This window comes from Symphalangus syndactylus, chromosome 13 (genome assembly GCF_028878055.3).
Source record: "Symphalangus syndactylus isolate Jambi chromosome 13, NHGRI_mSymSyn1-v2.1_pri, whole genome shotgun sequence".
Classification (NCBI taxonomy): domain Eukaryota; kingdom Metazoa; phylum Chordata; class Mammalia; order Primates; family Hylobatidae; genus Symphalangus; species Symphalangus syndactylus.
This window is the reverse complement of record NC_072435.2, coordinates 44,559,465-44,577,100: the sequence shown is the minus strand read 5'-3', so window position 1 is coordinate 44,577,100 and position 17,636 is coordinate 44,559,465. Positions and strand designations below refer to the sequence as shown.

Here is a 17,636-nt window from a genome sequence, read left to right as displayed (position 1 = left end):
CAAACACCCAATTAATGATCGCTGTCTCGGCGACTGTCCCTCGCTGCGCGGTGGCAGTTGTGGGTCCGAGTCGGGCCGAGTCGCCCAGTGAGGTTGTGTGCACAAGTGTATGCCGAATGTGCACGTGTGTGCCTCTGCGTGTGGGTGGGCCGCCAGCTCCCTGGGACCTGTGTGTGGCTGTGTTCACGTTTCGTGTGTGTGTGTGTGTGTGTTTGTGTGTGAATGTCTGGATGTCTCTCGCTGCCAGCTGACCCCCCAGATGCCTCCCCGATAGAGGCCGGCCCCCCAGTACGTGAGACCCGCCCCCCGCCCCCACCCCAAGCCTTATGGCCGGCGGGAAGTCGGGAGCCGCCGGGGCTCCAGCCCCGCCGAGAGGAAGGGAAGGGCAGGACCGGCCCCAGCCCCGCCTCCTCCCCGAGGGGCCTCGGCGCGGGAGGGGGGACGCCAGCCCTTCCCACTTCCTGTCCAGCCGGCCGCCCCCTCCCCCAGCTTCCTCTCCCGCGGGCCTCCGGGCTCTGGCTCGGCCGGGTAGGAGAGGCCCGCACAATTCCGCAGGGCCTCGGGCTGGCGACGGCCCCGGAGCCTGGGGGACCACGAGGGGCGTGGGCTTCGGCGTCCAGGTCACTCCCATCCTAATGACCGCCCCCACCACTGCCCCCGCCAGCGCCTACTCCTAATGAGGCACAGAGAGGGTGTGGCTCACCCAAAGTCACACAGAGCCTTGGTGACAACCGGGACTCCTGGGCCCGGCAGATGCCCCTCCTGCCACCTCCAATTTAATCTCCCAAAGCTCCGTGGCTCCCCAGGGCCCTGTGTGCCCTGGTTGTGTCCCTCGCCCCCTGTGAGCCACGGTTCCTTGGGTCAATGTGAGTCTTCACCCCATTAAACATGTATTGAGCGCCTACTGTGTGCGGGGCTCCGGAGACCCAGCCGGGACACGTTGCTACCTCTTGGAGCTCAGAATCTGATGGGGGAGGTGGCCAGTCAAAAGCTGGCGAGTCAGTCGGTTAATTTCAGGGAGTGCCACGTGCGTAAGAGGGAGGGGACCCCTGGTGACAGGACGGGCGACGGCGGGGTCGGTCGGTCTCCCGGGGGAGGGCGGAGGCGGAGGGAGGGAGGGAGGGAAGGAGGGAGGGAGGCGGCGGCGCCGGCGGCCCAGAGAGCTGCAATGGGGGAGGCGCGGAGGACTGGAGCGAGGAGCGCGGTTCTCATGGCAACCGGGAAGGATCTCCAAACACAGCCTGGGCGCTGGCGGAAAAGTGCGAGGGCAGCGGGACCTGGGTCCCACGCGGCGTCGGGGAGGCTGAGCTGCGCGCACTCCCAACCAGGGCGCACGCCTTGCGGGGGCAGAACCCGCAGAAAGGGCCCCCTCACCCATACGAAGGACGGGCAGGGCAGGGAGGAAAAATTATTAATAACGGGGAGGGGAGGGGTGGATTTGAAAGACCTGGAAGTGTAATGTTCAGACTGTAGTCACAGTAAGGGCTAAGGCCCTGAGGTGGGCACACGGCGAAGGCGCTGGAGGCAGAGCCAGGAAGCGGCCGTGGCCGGGGCAGGGGGAAGAGAGGGATGATGGCAGGGAAGGCAGAGAGCTACTCACGCCCAGCGGGGAAGGGGTGAGATTTTTCTCTAAGAGCATTAGGGAGCCATGGAAGGGTGTGGAGCCGCGAGGAGAGGATGGGATCTACGTCACGATTTTAAGAAGCTCCATGGGAGGCCGCACGTGGTGGCGGCGTGTGCCTGTAGTCCCAGCACTTCGGAGGCCGAGACGGGATGATGGCTTGAACCCAGCAGGTGAAGGCTGCAGTTAGCTGTGATCGTGCCACTGCACTTCAGCCTGGACGACACAGCAAGACTCTTACTAAAAACTAAAAAAACCGGCTGGGTGCGGTGGCTCATGCCTGTAATCCCAGCACTTTGGGAGGCTGAGGCGGGCGAATCACCTCAGGTCAGGAGTTCGAGACCAGCCTAAACAACATGGTGAAACCCCGTTTCTACTAAAAATACAAAAATTAGCTGGGTGTAGTGGCGGGCGTCTGTAATCCCAGCTACTCAGGAGGCTGAGGCAGGAGAATCGCTTGAACCCGGGAGGCGGAGGTTGCAGCGAGCCAAGATTGCACTCCAGCCTGGGCAATAGGGTGAGATTCCGTCTCACAACAACAACAAAAACTAAAAAAACCTAAGAAGCTCCGTAGGGTTGCCAGTGAGATCAAGGTGGCACAGAGGCGGCAGGGAGGCTGCCCTGGGAAGGGGCCCAGGGCAGGTCCTTGGCTGAGTCTCTGCTTCTTGGGGTGGACAGTGGTGAGTCACCCACCATGGATGTCCCCTAAATACGGGTCAGGGCCTGTGCCTGGAGGAGCCCTAAGGAGAATCTGCTTTTAGGGCAGGGGGATTGCCAGGAGAAGGGGCCGACTTTACCCTCACCCTGGATCCACCCTGCACAGTCCCACCCACAAGCCTTTGCGCTAGTGGTTCCTGCCGCCTGGAACGCTGTTTCTCTGGCTTCTGGCCTGGCCTACTGAGGCTCCTCCTTTGGCCAAGGGTTCCTCCTTGGTCCTCCTGGTGAAGGAGGCCAACTCCTCCTCTTCCTCCTCCTCTTCCTCTTCCTCCTCCTCCAAGCCTTCCCTGGGCACTGCCCCCGCAAGACTGTTTCCGCACAGTCCCTAGTTGGACTTGGCAGTATTCGGATGAAATAATGCATCCCGTCCTCAGTTGGCCGCCTCCGCCTTCCTCTGGGTCCTGTCTCCTTGAGGACACAGCAGTGGGGGGGCCCACGAGTACTCCCGATTCCTGCAGAGGAGGCCGGGTTGGGTTTTCCTTCTGGTGGTTTTTCTTCTCCATAGGTGGCGGAAACGGCCTCCCTCCCTCCTCCTCATTAAAGTGGGGGGCCCTGGGGAGGGGCCAGGACTGGGGCTGGCGGCCCCTGCAACCCCTCCCCAGCCATGCATGCGTGGGAGGCGGCCACAGCTGGGAGCCGGGTCTGCGCTAGGAGACCGTTTCCTCTCAGAAGCTGTAATTATGGGTAATTTTCTAAATGCAACACGAAAATTAAAACCCAAACAACACCAGGGTGGGAGCAGCCACAGCAGCTGGTGAACACGAGGGTAGGCCGAGGGTGGGGGGTGGGAGGAGCTGGGCCTTCGACCCAGGAAGGCTGGGGGGTGGCCGGCATGGGCAGAGGGGTGTTCAAACAGCCTCATTCCTCGGACAGCCAGCTAGGGTTTCTGAAATGGGGATTATACCCCAAGACTAGTTGCCTGGAGGCAAAAATTCGCAGATAGAGGCTCTGGGCCTGGGTTCGAACCTGGCTGTGCCCTGGCTCACTGTGTGGCCTTGACCGGGAGACAGCTGAACTTCAGTGACCCCTCCAAGCCACTGGGTCATGCCACCAATCCCACAGGGCTGCGAGGGACTCCGGGTGACAGAAGGGATACAGGAAGGCCTGGCCAAGGAGCCTCTGCCAAACCTACAACTCCCACCCCCCACGTCCGTCCTCCACAAAGCTTAACCAAAGCCGGTACACTTCTGTGCTTCTAGCACCTTCTGTGGCTCTCACCGGCCACACGTCAAAGCCCCACCCCTCTGCCCTGCACTTGAACTCCAGAGTCATACTAACCCTTGGGAACTGGCTTCCATCATCAGGTAACGTCCTCCCTCCAGACCAAAGAAGGAGGCAGCATCCCTAATTTTTATTTTTAGATATGGGGGTCTCACTCTGTTGCCCAGGCTGGAGTGCAGTGGCACAATCATAGCTCACTGCAGCCTCAACCTCCGGGTTTAAGCGATCCTCCCACCTCAGCTTCCCAAGTAGCTGGGACCAAATGCGTGCGCCACCACGCAGCCATCATTTCTTCTCCCCGTTACAGATGGGGAAACTGAGGCTCGTAAAGGAACCAAGGACATCATGTGAGCGACCCATAGGCAATACCCCACCCATCAGAGTGCCTGCAGTACCCTGTCTGGTCTGGGAGACTCGAGGTGTCTCTTGGAAATCCCAGGTCTAGGAGGAGGGTCTGTAGCAGCTGCTGGTAGCTCCGGGTGCACGCTGGCTGCAGGCCATCCTGGGCCTAACCACGTGGCTGTACTCCCCACCGCCAGCTTCTGCTTCTCCTCACCTGTAGCTTTCTCTGGCCGAGGGAATGCCGTTTCTTTCTTTCCTTTTTTTTTTTTTTTTTTTTGAGACGGAGTCCTGCACTGTTGCCCAGGCTGGAGTGCAGTGGCACAATCTCGGCTCACTGCAACCTCCGCCTCCCAGGTTCAAGCAATTCTCCTGCCTCAGCTTCCTGAGTAGCTGGGATTACAGGTGCCTGCCACAACACCTGGCTAATTTTTGTATTTTTAGTAGAGACGAGATTTCACCATGCTGGCCAGGCTGGTCTTGAACTCCCGACTTCAGGCGATCCGCCCGCCTTGGCCTCCCAAAGTGCTGCAATTACAGGTGTGAGCCACCACCGTGCCTGCCCTGGGAATGCCCTGTCTAAGGACATGCCAGTCTCTTTAAGGTCTCCGACAGGAATGAGCTTCATTTCCCACGACCTCCCCTGCTCCTGGGCACCTCCTGCAGGGCCCTTCCCCAGCTCCCATGGCCGGATACCCATGTGCCCCACATTCTCAGTGTGCCATCTTGGGTCTGTTTTCTGGGAAATCAAAATGAGGTTGGGGGTGGATAAACACCCCACAGGGCCGGGTGTGGTGGGTCACGCCTGTAATCCCAGCACTTTGGGAGGCCAAGGCGAGTGGATCACCTGAGGTCAGGAGTTTGAGACCATCCTGGCCAACATGGTGAAACCCTATTTCTACTAAAATTTCAAAAAATTAGCCAGGCGTGGTGGCGCATGCCTGTATGTAATCCCAGCTATTCAGGAGGCTGAGGCAGGAGAATCACTTGAACCCAGGAGGCGGAGGTTGCCGTGAGCTGAGATTGCGCCATTGCACTCCTGGCCGAGGAGCCTCTGCTGAACCTACAACCTCCCACCCTCACATTCACCGTCCCTCCCCCATGTCCGCAACAAGACCAAAACTCCGTCTCAAAAAAAAAAAAAAAAAAAACCCCAAGCCAAAACACCCCACACTCCTCGCCCCTGAGTGGGACCCCTCTGAGATGAGCATCTACACTGTCCCCGAGGTGTCCCAGGCGGGTCTGAGCGGCCGCCACTCATCCACATGTGTCATGTCTGTTGGCAGTTGGTGCCCCCTGTAGGGCTCCTTCCCTTCCTGTCTCATGTCCCATTCCCTACCGGGAGCTTCCTGGGGTCACCTCCCAGGTATCCCCTCACCCCACCTGATCCCACCTGGCCTTGAATCCTCAACTCAGAGCCAGCTACTGGAAGCCCCACTGTGCACCCAGCGCTCTGCTTCAGTGCTCTCGCTGAACCTCAACCAGCTGCCTTTGCAGCCTCCACCTCCTGGGCTTAAGCAATCCTCCCACCTTGGCCTCCCAAGTAGCTAGGACCACAGGTGTGCGCCACCACTCCTGGCTGTCATTTCTTCTCCCCATGTTACAGATGGGTAAACTGAGGCTCATCACGGCACCAAAGGTGTCGTGTGAGAGACCCATAGGTGGCACTCACCTATGTCTGAGAAAGGTTCAGAGCAGCAAAGCAACTTACCTGGGGACACACATCAGGGAGTGGAGGCACCAGGTCTGACTTCGAGGTACCCTGACAATGCCCATCCCTCACCTTGTCTCTCTAGAGCTCCAGCCTCCTCCTATTTTTTTTTTTTTTTTTTTTTGAGATGGAATCTCATTCTGTTGCCCAGGCTGGACTGCAGTGGTGTGATCTCGACTCACTGCAAACCTCCGCCACCTGAGTTCAAACAATTCTCTGCCTCAGCCTCCCAAGTAGCTGGGATTACAGGCGCCTGCCACCATGCCCGGCTAATTTAAATTTTTGTATTTTTAGTAGAGACGGGGTTTCACCATCTTGGCCAGACTGGTCTTGACCTCCTGACCTAATGGTCCACCCACCTCGGCCTCCCAAAGTGCTGGGATTACAGGCGTGAGCCACTGCGCCTGGCCCTCCTCCTCCTCTTTTTAGAGACACAGTCTCACTCTGTCACACAGGCTGGAATGCAGTGGCACAATCACAGCTCACTGCAGCCTCAAACTCCTGAGCTCAAGCAATCCTCGCAGCTCAGCCTCCCTAGTAGCTGGGACAACAGACGCGCACCACCAAGCCCAGCTAATTTTATTTTGTGTGTGTGTGTGTGGGGGGGGGGGGGGGTCTGACTTTGTTTCCCAGGTTGGTCTCGAACTCCTGGCCTCAAGCGGTCCTCTCGCCTCAGCCTCTCAAGTAGCTGGGACTACAGATGTGTGCCACTGTGCCCAGATTCAGTCTCTTTTCTTACTGGTGGAAGAAAGATTTCCTGTGGTACCCTAAGGTCCATCCCTCTCGGGATGGTACAGGGACACGAGTCTTTTCTTCCCTTCTGGGGATCCTTTGGCTTAACAACACCACAGAGTGCACACTTGGTAAGTACTTGATATTGAGCATGTTTTGACATGATTATGTTAAATGCATCCAGGTCATCCCACCCCAGGGCCTTTGCACAGGGTTTTCTCCTGGCCGGGATACCCTTTCTACAACTGTATACCACGGCCAGCTTCTCTTCGTCCTTCAGGCTTCAGCTCCAGTGACATACCCTCGGAGAGGTCCCCAAACCTCTGTTTGGATTATATTACCTTGTTGGATCTTCCTGGATACTTTTTTTTTCTTTGAGGCCAAGTCTCACTCTGTTGCCCAGGCTGGAGTGCAGTGGCGCAATCTTGACTCACTGCAACCTCCCTCTCCTGGGTTCAAGCAATTCTCCTGCCTCAGCCTCCCGAGTAGCTGGGATTACAGGTGTGTGCCCCCACGCCTGGCTACTTTTTGTATTTTTTTAGTAGAGACAAGGTTTCATCATGTTGGCCAGGCTGGTCTCAAACTCCTGACCTCAGGTGATCCGCCCATTTTGGCATCCCAAAGTGTTGAGATTACAGGCATGAGCCCATGCGCCTGGCCCTTCCTGGATATCTTGTTTGTTAATTTTTGCATATTTATTGCCCCAGGAACCCTTGAGCTCCATGCGGGCAGGAGATTTCTATGTTTTGCTTTGTTTTGTAGAGAAAGGGGTTTCACTACGCTACCCAGACTGGTCTTGAACTCCTGGCCTCAAGTGATCCTCCTGCCTTGGCCTCCCAAAGTGCTGGGATTACAGGCGTGAGCCACCTCGCGCGGCCGAAATTTGTATGTTTTGTTCAGGGCTGTGCCCCTAGTGCTTATAACACGTTCTGGCAAACAGTAGGTGCTCAACAAATATTTGTTGCTGAGCAAATGGACTAAAGATTACCAATAGTCCCCTCTGTGCTGAACTCTTCTGTGTGGCCTAGGGAGTTGCCTGCCTTCGCCAAGGCAGCCAGCGCCTGCGGTTCCGAGTATAACCACTTGAGGGCAGCAGAGACTCAATGTAGCAACTCCTGGGAGTCCTAGCAGGTCCCGCCCCCAGCATCCCCTTGAAGCCTCCCTGAGCTAAGACCCCAAGGGTCTGGGGTGGAATCTAGTCTGCCTCTCTTGACCTTGCCCTTGCTCTCAGGTCAGCTTACAAATGTATATCTACATATTTCTGTATTGAATTATTTCATGGCAAGGAGGAGGCAAATATAGAAAACATCACCCAGTCACTCCACACCCCCAAAAATCCTGTCCCCATTTTGAACTCCTCCCTGCACATCTTTTTTTCTTGTTTGTCCATATTTTTTTCTAGAGAGGCTTTCTTTGACTAGCCCGTTTAAAACTGAACCAGGCTGGGCGCGGTGACTCACACCTGTAATCCCAGCACTTTGGGAGGCCAAGGTGGGCAGATCACTTGAGGTCAGGAGTTCAACACCAGCCTGGCCAACATGGTGAAACCCCGTCTCTACTAAAAATACAAAAATTAGCCCGGGCGGGGTGGCTCACGCCTGTAATCCCAGCACTTTGGGAGGCCGAGGCGGACGGATCATGAGGTCAGGAGATCGAGACCATCCTGGCTAACATGGTGAAACCCCGTCTCTACTAAAAATACACAAAAAAATTTAGCTGGGCGTGGTTGCGGGAGCCTGTAGTCCCAGCTACTCCGGAGGCTGAGGCAGGAGAATGGCTTGAACCCGGGAGGCGGAGCTTGCAGTGAGCCGAGATCGTGCCACTGCACTCCAACCTGGGCGACAGAGCGAGACTCCGTCTCAAAAAAACAAAAAACAAAAATTAGCTAGGTGTGGTGTCATGCGCCTGTATTTCGAGCTACTCAGGCGGCTGAGGCAGGAGAATCGCTTGAACCTGAGAGACAGAGATTTCAGTGAGCCGAGATTGAGCCACTGCACTCCAGCCTGGGTGACAGAGTGAGACTCAGACTCAAAAAAGAAAAAAAAAAAAACTGAACCAGGCCAGGCACGGTGGCTCATGCCTGTAATCTCAGCATTTGGGAGGCTGAGGAGGGAGGATCACGTGAGGCCAGCAATTTAAGGCCAGCCTGGGCAACATAGTGAGACCTCCTGTCTCTATAAAAAATAAGAAATTAGCTGGATGTGGTGGAGCCATGATTGTGCCACTGCACCCCAGCCTGGGCGACAGAGCAAGACTCTGTTTCAAAACAAGAAAAAACTTTGAACCATCCTACTCTCCCAGACCCCTTGACTCTAATTTTTTGGCCATGGCATTTTTTTTTTAAGTGAAATGAAGTTTATTAAGAAAGTAAAATAATAAAAGAATGGCTACAGCTGGTCGCCATGGCTCACGCCTGTAATCCCAGCACTTTGGGAGGCCGAGGCAAACAGATTGCCTGAGCTGAGGAGTTTGAGACCAGATGGGCAACATGGTGAAGCCCTATCTGTACTAAAATCACAAAAAATTAGCCAATTGAGATGGCGCACACCTGTAATCCCAGCTACTCAGAAGGCTGAGGCAAGAGAATCACTTGAACCCGGGAGGTGGAGGTTGCAGTGAGCCGAGATTGCACCACTGCACTCCATCCCGGATGACAGAGCGAGACTCCGTCTCAAAAAAAAAAAAAAAAAAAAGAATGGCCACTCCATAGGCTGCATAGGCAGATCAGCACCACAGCACTGTTACTGCCTAATCTCCTTTATAATTTGCTGATTTAGGCCGGGCATGTTGGCTCATTCCTGTAATCCCAGCACTTTGGGAGGGCGGGCAAGACGGGAGGATCGTTTGAGGCCAGGAGTTTGAGACCAGCCTGTGCAACATAGCAAGACCCTCATCTCTACAAAAAATCAAAAAATTTGCCAAGTGTGGTGGCCCACACCTGTGGTCCCCACTACATGGGAGGCTGAGCCAGGAGGATCGCTTGAGCACAGGAGGTGGAGGTTGCAGTGAGTGAGATCACGCCACTGCACTCCAGCCTGGGTGACCGAGTGAGACCTTGTCTCAAAAAAACAAAACAAAAAGAACCGTCTTAATTTGGTGGCTTGGGCCACGCGCAGTGGCTCACGACTGTAATCCCAGCACTTCGGGAGGCCAAGGCAGGCGGATCACCTGAGATCAGGTTCGAGACCAGCCTGGCCAACATGGCAAAACCCCGTCTCTACTAAAAATACAAAAATTAGCCAGATGTGATGTCAGGCGCCTGTAATCCCAACTACTCAGGAGGCTGAGGCAGGAGAATCACTTGAACCTGGGGGGCAAAGGTTGCAGTGAGCCATGGTGCCACTGCACACCAGCCTGGGAGACAGAGCAGTACTCTGTCTCAAAAAAAAAATAAAAAAAAAAATTGGTGGCTTGGTGAAGGAGACTCTAAGACTCAATTCAGGGGCATAATTATCTGAGAGGTGATCCCAGAAGCCTCCTGGGGGGTAAAGAGGCAGGAAGGGAAGGGGAGCCCTGCAGGGGGCGCCAGCGAGCAGGTTCAACGTGGGCAACCAGGAATGGGTCCTTTCTCAGGGAGACAGCACAGAAGAGGTGCTTCTGTTGTCCTACCTGAGGGTGGAGGGAGCGGAGGCATTTACAGCCAACTCTCCTTCCGTCTGTGGTTGAGGACTGCTCTCAAGAGAGCCATGTGGCCATGACGTGGCCTCCCACGGTCAGAGCAACTGTCAGCCAAGAAATGCAAGCCTCGCAGGTGGGACATGCTTGGCCGACCATGGCTGCCTTCATGCTACGTTTTATTTCCCCACGACTCTCCCAAAGGTATTCAGTGGCTTTTAAAATTTTACTAGAACCAGCGGGGCGGGTGCGGTGGCTCATGCCTGTAGTCCCAGCACTCTGGGAGGCCAAGGCAGGAGGGTTGCTTGAGCCCAGGAGTTTGAGACCAGTCTGGGCAACGTGGTGAAACCCTGTCTCTACCAGAAAAATAGAAAAATTAAGGAGGTGTGGTGGCGTGCACCTGTGATCCCAGCTACTTGGGAGGCTGAGTTAGGAGGATCACTTGAGCCGAGGAGGTGCAGGCTGCAGTGAGCCATGATTGCGCCACTGCACCTCGGGCTGGGTGACTGAGCCAGACAGTGTCAAAAAACAAAACAGGCCGGGCGCGGTGGTTCACGCTTGTAATCCCAGCACTTTGGGAGGCCGAAGCTGGCGGATCACGAGGTCAGGAGATCGAGACCACAGTGAAACCCCGTCTCTACTAAAAAATACAAAAAATTAGCAGGGCGTGGTGGCGGGCGCCTGTAGTCCCAGCTACTCGGAGAGGCTGAGGCAGGAGAATGGCGTGAACCCAGGAGGCGGAGCTTGCAGTGAGCCGAGATTGCGCCACTGCACTCCAGCTTGGGCGACAGAGCGAGACTCTGTCTCAAAAAAAAAAAAAAAAAAAAAAAAAAAAAAAAAAAAAGACATTACTAAAGCCGAGTACGGTGGCTCACGCCTGTAATCCCAGCACTTTGGGAGGCCGAGGTGGGCGGATCACAAGGTCAGGAGATCGAGACCATCCTGGCTAACACGGTGAAACCCCGTCTCTACGAAAAATACAAAAAATTAACCGGGCGTGGTGGCGGACGAGAATCACTTGAACCCGGGAGGCAGAGATCGCAGTGAGCCAAGTTCATGCCACTACACTTCAGCCTAGGCGACACAGCGAGACTCCATCTCAAAAATAATAATAATAATAAAATAAAAAATAAAAAATATAAAAATACAGAGTAGGCAGCTAAGGCACAGAGAGGTTGAGGTGCAGGTCGTAGGTCACACAGCTTTGAAGCGTCTGAGCCAGCCTCAATCATCGTTTGATGAATGAATGCATACAGGTCCACGATGTCCATGTCGGTCCACGATGTCCATTTCAGTCCACATTCCAGCTGTGCCCTTAAGTCCTCCCTGGCCCAGACTCGTGGTCATTACACCTACTTCTGGTCCTGACGGCTGGCTCCAGAGCCCCTCAGACCCCTCCAGACTCCCAAGCCTTGTTGGGGGTCTCTGGTGCTTGGCTCAGCCCTCCCCATCCCCCTGGGGGAGACTGGATTCCACCAGCAGGGGACCTGTGGGCAGACTTTGTATTTTTTTTTAATTTATGTTTTTTAGACATAGGGTCTCACTCTGTGGCCCAGGCTGGAGTACAGTGGCACGATCATGGCTCACTGCAGCCTTGACCTCCTGGGCCCAATGGATCCTCCCACCTCAGCCTCCCGAGTAGCTGGGACTACAGGCACACACTACCAGGCCTGGCTAATTTAAAAAAAACTTTTTAAGCAGCACGCAGTGGCTCACACCTGTAATCCCAGCACTTTGAGAGGCTGAGGTGGGAAGATCATTTGAGGCCAGAAGTTTGAGACCAGCCTGGCTAACATTGCAAAACCCCGTCTCTACAAAATAATAATAATAATAGCAATAATAATAATAGCTGGGCATGGTGGCGCACACCTATAATAGCTTCTTGGGAGGCTGAGGCATGAGAATCCCTTGAACCCAAGAAGGGGAGGTTGCAGTGAGCCGAGATTGCGCCACTGCACTCCAGCCTGGGCGACAGAGCCAGATCCTGTCTCATAAAAATAAATAAATAAATAAAGTTTTTGGCTTGGTACAGTGGCTCACGCCTGTAATCCCAACACTTTGGGAGGCTGAGGCAGGAGGAACATTTGAGCCCAGGAGTTTGAGACCTGCCTGGGCAACATGGCAAAAACCCCATCTCTCTTCTCTCTCTCTCTCTCTTTTTTTTTTTAGACGGAGTCTTGCTGTGTCACCCAGGCTGGAGTGCAGTGGTGCAATCTCAGCTCACTGCAAGCTCCGCCTCCCAGGTGCACGCCATTCTCCTGCCTCAGCCTCCGGAGTAGCTGGGACTACAGGCGCCCGCCACCACGCCCAGGTAATTTTTTGTATTTTTAGTAGAGACAGGGTTTCACTGTGTTTGTTAGCCAGGATGATCTCGATCTCCTGACCTCGTGATCTGCCTGCTCTCGGCCTCCCAAAGTGCTGGGATTACAGGCATGAGCCACTGCGCTTGGCCAACCCCATCTCTTAAAATAATACAAATAATTAGCCGGGCATGGTGACGTGTGCCTACCGACCCAGCTACTCCGGAGGCTGAGGTGGGAGGATCACCTGAGTCCCAGAGGCTGAGGATGCAGTGCAGTGAGCAATGATTTTGGCATCACACTCCAGCCTGGGTGTCGGACAGAGACCTTGTCTCAAAAAGAATTTTTTTTTTTTTTTGTAGAGACAGAGTCTCAATATGTTGCCCAGGCTGGTCTTGAACTCCTGGGCTCAAGCGATCCTCCCAACTCGGCCTCCCAAAGTGCTGGGATTGCAGGCATGAGCAATCACGCCTGGCGTGGGGGAGGGTTTTTAAACTCCCCTGCTCTGCCTCATGGCTGTCACAGAGAGGATGGAGGTGGCAGCAAAACTGGAAGGAGGAGGCTGGGATGGGAGATTTGGGGTCTGTGCAGGTGGTTGGGGAAGGGGTAGGGCAGCCCTTGACCCTGCTCCAGCCTGATCTGACCCCACAGGGCCAGGCATCCATGGCTGCCCCACTCCCTAGACTAAGGGTTCTTGGGGCAGTACCCAGGCTGAGGCCTGGAGGGACTCTGGCGTCACCCTCCTCAGGGTGGGCTCTGAGGACCAGAGGGTGTTGGGTGAATGTGGTGATGGGGTTGAATTGAGGCGGGGCCACCCCAGGGAGCTTCTTGCCTGGCTCTCCATGTTTGTTTCTTGGGGTAGGGGGGCTCTGGGCTTTCCAGGGCATCTCTAGGGTCTGTGAGGATCTCTGGGTGGTCTCGATGTCTCTGAATATTTATCTTTTTTTTTTTTTGAGATGGAGCCTTGCTCTGTCACCCGGGCTGTAGTGCAGTGGTGTGATCTCGGCTCACTGCAAGCTCCGCCTCCTGGGTTCACGCCATTCGCCTGCCTCAGCCTCCCCAGTAGCTGGGACTACAGGTGCCCACCACCACACCTGGCTAATTTTTTGTATTTTTAGTAAAGACAGGGTTTCACCATGTTAGCCAGGATGGTCTCAATCTCCTGACCTTGTGATCCACCCGCCTTGGCCTCCCTAAGTGCTGGGATTACAAGTGTGAGCCACCCTGCCCGGCCTTTTTTTTTTTTTTTTTTTTGAGACAGAGTCTCGCTCTGTCACCCAGGTTGGAGTGCAGTGGCACAATCTCAGCTCACTACAACCTCTGCCTCTTGGGTTCAAGTGATTCTCCTGCCTCAGCCTCCCTAGTAGCTGGAATTACAGGCGTGCACCATCATTCCTGGCTAATTTTTGTATTTTTAGTAGAGGCGGGGTTTCACCATGTTGGCCAGGCTGGTCGTGAACTCCTGACCTCAGGTGATCCACCCGCCTCAGCCTCCTAAAGTGCTAGGATTACAGGCGTGAGCCACCGTGCCCAGCCTGGATGTCTCTGAATGTCTCTGAAAGTCTCTGGGGATCTCTGAGGGTCTCTGAGGGTCTTTGGGAGTCTCTGAAGGTCTCTAAATGTCTCTGAGGGTCTTGGGGGTCTCTGAGGTTTTCTTGGCATCCCTGGGCATTTCTGAGTGTTCCTAGGTGTCTCTGCATGCCTATGGTGGCCTCCAAGTGTTTCTGAGGGTCTCTTGGCATCTCTGAGTATCCCTGGGGGGCGGGCTGGTGTCTCTCTGTCTGGGGCCATCTCTGGCGGCTGCCTGGAGGTTTTTGTGCAGACTGGCTGGCCCTGCCTGGGACTCAAGCCCGGGACGGCTTCAGGTACATCGGGGGGCAGCAGAGAGACCACAGGGAGGTGGACTCTGAAAGTTCCAGGCTCCCTTCAGCCAGGGATGAGGCCAGTGGAGCCTTGAGCTGTCCCCTTTCCCAGAAGCCTGGGTGTAGCCAGCTGGGGCTGTGTCAGGAAGGCCCAGACCCCAGGGGCCCCAGACCCCAAGACTCCCAGACCTCTGGATCCCTAGACCCCAGCACCCCCAGACCCCAAGACCCCCAGACCTCAGGACCCCAAGACCCCAGGACCCCCAGACTTCTGGATCCCCAGACCCCAGGATCCCCAGACCCCAGGACCTTCAGGCCCCAGGACCCCCAAACCCCAAGACTCCCAGACCTCTGGATCCCCATACCCCAGGACCCACAGACCTCAGAACCCTCACATCCTAAGACCTGCATGAAGGGGTGGCCTGCCCCTCCACACCTGTGGGATATCTCCTCAGGTGGGACGAGAGACTGAGAAAAGAAGTAAGACACAGAGACGGAGTATAGAGAAAGAACAGTGGGCCCGGGGGACCGGTGCTCAGCATACCAAGGACTGCACCGGCACCAGTCTCTGAGTTCCCTCAGTATTTATTGATTACTATTTTCACTATTTCAGCAAGAGGAATGCATCAAGAGAGCAGGGTGATAGTGGGGAGGAGGTCAGCAAGAAAACATGTGAGCAAAGGAATCTGTATCACAAGTTCAAGAGAAGGTACTATGCCTGGATGTGCACGTAGGCCAGATTTATACTTCTCTCCACCCAAACATCTCAGTGGAGTAAAGAGTAACAGAGCAGCATTGCTGCCAATATGTCTCGCCTCCCGCCATAGGGCGGTTTTTCTCCTATCTCAGAATTGAACAAATGTACAATCGGGTTTTATACCGAGACATTCAGTTCCCAGGGACAGGCAGGAGACAGAGGCCTTCCTCTTAGCTCAACTGCAAGAGGCCTTCCTCTTTTACTAATCCTCCTCAGCACAGACCCTTCACGGGTATCGGGCTCGGGGGACGATCAGATCTTTTCCATCCCACGAGGCCATGTTTCAGACTATCACATGGGGAGAAACCTTGGACAGTACCTGACTTTCCAGGGCAGAGGTCCCTACGGCTTTCTGCAGTGCATTGTGCCCCTGGTTACTCGAGAATGGAGAATGGCGATGACTTTTATCAAGCGTACTGCCTGTAAACATTTTATTAGCAAAGCACATCCTGCACAGCACTAGATCCCTTAAACCTTGATTCCATACAACACATATTTCTGTGAGCTCAAGGTTGGGGCTAAAGTTGCAGATTAACAGCATCTCAGGGCAAAGCAATTGTTCAGGGTATGGGTCAAAATGGAGTTTCTTTTGTCTTCCCTTTCTACATAGAGACAGTAACAGTCTGATCTCTCTTTCTTTTCCCCACACCCCAGACCCCAGGACTACCAAACTCCAGGGCCCCCAGACTGCAGGACCCCCAGATCCCAAGACTCCCAGACCTCTGGATCCCCAGACTTCAGAACCACCAGACCCCTGGACCCCCAGACCCCAAGACTCTCAGACCACTGGATCCCCAGACCCCTGGACCCCTAGACCCCCCCCACCAAACCCCCATATCCTAAGACCCCTAGATCCCAGGACTCCCAAACCTCTGGATCCTCAGACTTTAGGACACCCAGACCCCAGGACCCTTAGATTCCAGGACTCTCAGACCCCTGGATCCTCAGACCTCAGAGTCCCCAGATCTCAGGACCCCCCAGACCTCAGACTCCAAGGCCCCCAGCTCCCCCAGACCCAGCTCCAAAACTCACTATCCCAGACCCCAGCCTGCCTGTCCCCCACCACCTGCAGCCTCGGGTCTGGCACTTCCTCATTTCTTCATTTCCTTTTTTTCTAAGAGGCCTCAGAACTGGGCGTGGAGGACGTGCAGCTGCATGAGGCTCACTGCTGGCTGGGCTCCTCCATCCCTCTGCTCCTTACAAAAGAGGCCCCAAGAGCTCCTCTGCTCCCTCTGCTGTCTACTGAGGACACAGTGAGAAGACAGTCATCTGCAAACTAGGAAGTGAATCTGCTGGTGCCTTGATCTAGGACTTCCCAGCTTCCGGAACTGTTGTTCATAAGTTACCCCAGTTTACGGCATATTTGTTATAGCAGCCTGAACAAACATTTGGAGACATCTGTTCTCTACCCAGGGCTGCTCCCACTACGGGGCCTTTGCACATGCTGTTCCCACTCCTGGATGCTGTTCCCCACATTCCTTCCTTCTTACTCCTTAAGGGGTTCCTTGATCATCCCATTGAAAAGTTGCTTCTGTGGCCAGGCTCAGTGGCTCACGCCTGTAATCCCAACACTCTGGGAGGCCGAAGAGGGTGGATCACCTGAGGTCAGGAGTTTGCGACCAGCCTGGCCAACATGGTGAAACCCCGTCTCTACTAAAAATACAAAAAGTTAGCTGGGCGTGGTCCCATGTGCCTGTAATCCCAGCTACTTGAGAGGCTGAGGCAGGAGAATCGCTTGAACCCGGGAGGTGGAGGTTGCAGTGAGCCGAGATCGTGCCACTGCACTCCAGCCTGGGCAACAAGAGCAAAACTCTGTCTCAAATAAAAATAAATAAATAAATAAAAGTTTCCCCATCTCATTTCCTGCCCTTATTTTTCTTTGCAGCATTCCCACCACCTGCACTTGATATATTTTCCTGATGGATTCTGCCTGTTGTCTATTTCCCCAACTACAGTGAGAGCCCTGGGGTGGCGGTGGGGGGGTTGCTGGGATTTTTGTCTGTTTTATTCACTGCTGTGTCTGTGGTTCATAGTACCCGGTATACAACAGGAACTTCATAAAGGCTTGCAGAGGAAATGAATGAGTCTTTCCTTATAGGTTCATAGAGATTTATAATTTCATTTTCAGAACTCTGTGGCATGCTAGGATGGATGAACTGAACTGTTACTGATGTAACCAATCCTTTATTTCTTTTTTTTTTTTTTCCTTCTTCTTGAGGCAGAGTATCACTCTGCACTCTGTCACCCCAGGCTGGAGTACAGTGGCACGATTTCGGCTCACTTCAACCTCTACCTCCCAGACTCAAGCGATCCTCGTGCCTTAGCATCCCGAGTAGCTGGAAGTACAAGGATGTGCCACCACTCCCAGCTAATTTTTGTATTTTTTTTTTTTTTTTTTGTAGACATGGGGTTTCACCATGTTGCCCAGGCTAGTCTTGAACTCCTGGGCTCAAGCGATCCTCCTACCTTGGCCTCCCAAAGTGCTGGGATTACAGGCATGACTCACTGTGCCTGGCCCATTTTATTTTATTTTTTCATGTAACAAACAATGCTGCAATGAATCACTTTGAGCCTGGAGCATCTTTTTGCCTTCTCTCTCTCTTTTTTTTTTTTAGACGAAGTCTCACTCTGTCACCAGGCTGGAGTGCTGTGGTGCGATCTTGGCTTACTGCAACCTCCAACTCCCTGGTTCAAGTGATTCTCCTGCCTCAGCCTCCCGAGTAGCTGGGATTACAGGTACATGCCACCACGCCCAGCTAAT

At 54.5% G+C, this 17,636-nt stretch overlaps 1 long non-coding RNA gene across 1 annotated transcript; it reads left to right on the top strand.

The window, feature by feature from the left end:
• The first annotated feature begins 9,871 nt into the window (after positions 1-9,871).
• LOC134732315 (uncharacterized) lies at positions 9,872-16,733 on the top strand. Its single transcript, XR_010115350.1, has 3 exons — positions 9,872-10,160; positions 12,126-12,267; positions 15,995-16,733. It is a non-coding gene; the product is annotated as an uncharacterized lncRNA (long non-coding RNA).
• Positions 16,734-17,636: the final 903 nt, after the last annotated feature.